Source organism: Triticum dicoccoides, chromosome 7B, assembly GCF_002162155.2.
Source record: "Triticum dicoccoides isolate Atlit2015 ecotype Zavitan chromosome 7B, WEW_v2.0, whole genome shotgun sequence".
NCBI classification, from domain to species: Eukaryota; Viridiplantae; Streptophyta; class Magnoliopsida; order Poales; family Poaceae; genus Triticum; species Triticum dicoccoides.
The window spans coordinates 392,011,461-392,015,789 of NC_041393.1; positions in this window are offsets into that span (position 1 = coordinate 392,011,461).

Here is a 4,329-nt window from a genome sequence, read left to right on the forward strand (position 1 = left end):
ACGTTGTATCAGGTTGATGAACTACACTTTCTTGGTTGAATTCAACCTTCAAGATTGAAAATCCATGATCCAATATTTGTTTGTTGGACCGAACAACATGAAGGAAATATGCCCTAGAGACAATAATAAAGTTGTTATTTTATATTTCCTTATTCATGATAAATGTTTATTATTCATGCTAGAATTGTATTAACCGGAAACTTGATACATGTGTGAATACATAGACAAAACTATGTGTCCCTAGTATGCCTCTACTAGACTAGCTCGTTGATCAAAGATGGTTAAGTTTCCTAGCCATGGACATGAGTTGTCATTTGACAAACGGGATCACATCATTAGTGGAGTGATGTGATGGACAAGACCCATCTGTTAGCTTAGCATAATTATCGTTCAGTTTTATTGCTACAGCTTTCTTCGTGTCAAATATATATTCCTTCGACTACGAGATTATGCAACTCCCGGACACCGGAGGAATGCCTTGTGTGCTATCAAACATCACAACTTAACTGGGTGATTAAAAATGCTCTACAGGTATCTCCGAAGGTGTTTATTGGGTTGGCATAGATCAAGATTAGGATTTTTCACTCAGAGTATCGGAGAGGTATCTCTGGGCCCTCTCGGTAATGCACATCATATGAAGCCTTGCAAGCAATGTGAATAATGAGTTAGTTATGGTATGATGCACTACAGAATGAGTTAAGAGACTTGTCGGTAACGAGATTGAACTAGGTATGAGGATACCGATGATCGAATCTCGGGAAAGTAGCATACCGATGACAAAGGGAATAACGTATATTGACATTGCGGTTCGACCGATAAAGATCTTCGTAGAATATGTGGGAACCAATATGAGCATCCAGGTTCCGCTATTGGTTATTGACCGGAGAGGTGTCTCAGTCATGTCTACATATTTCTCGAACCCGTAGGGTCCGCACGCTTAAGGTTCGAGACGATATGTATTATATGAGTTATGTGTTTTGGTGACCGAAGATTGTTCGGAGTCCCGAATGAGATCACAGACATGATGAGGAGTCTCGAAATGGTCGAGAGGTAAAGATTGATATATTGGACGATAGTATTCGGACACCGAAATGGTTTCGGAAAGGTTCGGGTATTTTTTGGAGTACCAGGAGGTTACCGACCCCCCCGGGGAATTGTTGGGCCTACATGGGCCATAGGGGAGAGGGGAGGCAACGCACAAGGGGTGGCGCCGCCCCCCTCCCATGGGGAGTCCGAATTGGACAAGGGGAGGGGGAGCGCCCCCTTTCCTTCTCCTCTTCCCTCTCCCTTCCCCTTTTCCCCCTCCATGAGAAGAAAAAAAGAGGGGGGGGGGGGCGAATCCTACTAGCACTGGGAGTCCTAGTAGGACTCCCCCTCCTTGGCGCGCCCCTTGTGGCCGACCTCCTCCCCTCCTCCTTCATATATGGGGGCAGGGGTGCACCCCAAAACACATCAATTGTCTTAGCCATGTGCGGTGTCCCCCTCCACTGTTTACTCCTTCGATCATATTGTCATAGTGCTTAGGCGAAGTCCTGCGTGGATCACATCACCAACACCGTCACCACGTCGTCGTGCTGACAGAACTCATTGAATCCTTTGTACCTCTACTGGATCAAGAGTTCGAGGGATGTCATTGAGCTGAACATGTGCAGAACTCGGAGGTGCCGTACGTTCGGTACTTGATCGGTTGATTCGAGAAGACGTTCGACTACATCAACCGCGTTAAGTAAACGCTTCTGCTTTCGATCTACAAGGGTACGTGTACACACTTTCCCCCTCTCGTTGCTATGCATCTCCTGGATAGATCTTCCATGAGCGTAGGAATTTTTTTGGAATTGCATGCTACGTTTCCCAATAGAGGCATCTGAGTCAGGTCTATGCGTAGATGATATGCACGAGTAGAACACAAAGAGTTGTGGGCAGTGATCATCATACTGCTTACCATCAATGTCTTATTTTGATTCGGCGGTATTGTTGGATGAAGCGGCCCGGACCAACCTTACATGACCGCATTCATGAGACTGGTTCCACCGACAGACATGCAACTAGTTTTCCATAAAGGTGGCTGGCGGGTGTCTGTTTCTCCAACTTTAGTTGAATCGAATTTGAGTACGGTCGGTCCTTGTGAAGGTTAAAACAGTAAACCTGGTAAATCACCGTTGTGGTTTTTGTGCCGTAGGTATCTACGGTTCATGCTAGCAGCTCGTAGCAGCCACGTAAAACTTGCAACAAACAAAGTAGAGGACGTCTAACTTGTTTTTGCAGGGCATGTTGTGATGTGATATGGTCAAGACATGATGTGATATAAAGATTGTTGTATGATACGATCATGTTTTGTAAAAGTTATCGGCAACTGGCAGGAGCCACATGTTGTCGCTTTATTGTATGAAATACAAGGGCTATGTAATTGCTTTACTTTATCACTAAGCGGTAGCGATAGTCGTAGAAGCAATGGTTGGCGAGACAACCACGACGCTACGATGGAGATCAAGGTGTCAAGCCGGTGATGATGGAGATCATGACGCTGCTTCGATGATGGAGATCAAAAGCACAAGATGATGATGGCCATATCATGTCACATATTTTGATTGCATGTGATGTTTATCTTTTATGCATCTTATTTTGCTTAGTACGGCAGTAGCACTATAAGATGATCCCTCACTAAAATTTCAAGGTATAAGTGTTCTCCCCGAGTATGCACCGTTGCAAAAATTCTTCATGCTGAGACACCATGTGATGATCGGATGTGATAGGCCCTACGTTCAAATACAATAGGTGAAAGCCAGATTTGCACATGCGGAATACTCGGGTTAAACTTGACGAGCCTAGCATATACAAATATGGCCTCGGAACACTGGAGACCGAAAGGTCGACCGTGAATCATATAGTAGATATGATCAACATAGTGATGTTCACCATTGAAACTACTCCATCTCACGTGATGGTCGGACATGGTTTAGTTGATTTGGATCACATATCATTTAGATGACTAGAGGGATGTCTGTCTAAGTGGGAGTTCTTAAGTAATATGATTAACTGAACTTAATTTATCATGAACTTAGTCCTGATAGTTTTTTGCATATCTATGTTGTAGATCAATGGCCCGTGCTATCGTTCCTTTGAATTCTAATGCGTTCCTAGAGAAAGCTAAGTTGAAAGATGATGGCAGCAACTACACGGACTAGGTCCGTAACTCGAGGATTATCCTCATTGTTTCACAAAAGAATTATGTCCTTGATGAATCGCTAGGTGTACCACCTGCCCCAGCAAGTGCAGACATTGTGAATACCTGATAGTCGTGTGTTGATGACTACTCATTAGTTCAGTGTGCCATGCTTTACGGCTTAGAATCGAGACTTCAAAGACGTTTTGAACGTCATGGACCATATGAGATGTTCCAGGAGTTGAAGTTAATATTTCAAGCAAATGCCCGAGTTGAGAGGTATGAAGTCTCCAACAAGTTCTATAGCTGCAAGATGGAGGAGAACAGTTCTGTTAGTGAGCACATACTCAGAATGTCTGGGTACCATAATCACTTGACTCAGCTAGGAGTTAATCTTCCAGATGATTGTGTCATTGACAAATTTCTTCAATCATAGCCACCAAGCTACAAAGGCTTCATGATGAACTACAATATGCAAGGGATGGAAAAGACTATTCCCGAGCTCTTCGTGATGCTAAAAGCCGTAGAGGTAGAAATCAAGAAGGAGCATCAAGTGTTGATGGTTAACAAGACCACTAGTTTCAAGAAAAATGGCAAGGGTAAAAAGAAGGGGAACTTCAAGAAGACTGACAAGCAAGTTGTCACTCCCGGGAAGAAACCCAAAGTTGGACCCAAGCCTGAAACTGAGTGCTTCTACTACAAAGGGACTGGTCACTCGAAGCGGAACTGCCCCAAGTATTTGGCGGATAAGAAGGATAGCAAGGTGAACAAAGGTATATTTGATATACATGTTATTGATGTGTACCTTACTAATTCTCGTAGTAGTGCCTGGGTATTTGATACCAGTTCGGTTGCTCATATTTGTAACTCGAAGCAGGGACTATGAATTAAATGAAGATTGGCTAAGGACGAGGTGATGATGCGCGTCGGAAATGGTTCCAAGGTTGATGTGATCGCCGTCAGCACGCTACCTCTACATCTACCTTCGGGATTAGTTTTAGGCCTGAATAATTGTTATTTGGTGCCAGGGTTGAGCATGAACATTATATCTGGATCTTGTTTAGTGTGATATGGTTATTCATTTAAATCGGAGAATAATGGTTGTTCTATTTATATGAGTAATATCTTTTATGGCCATGCACCCTTGAAGAGTGGCCTATTTCTGA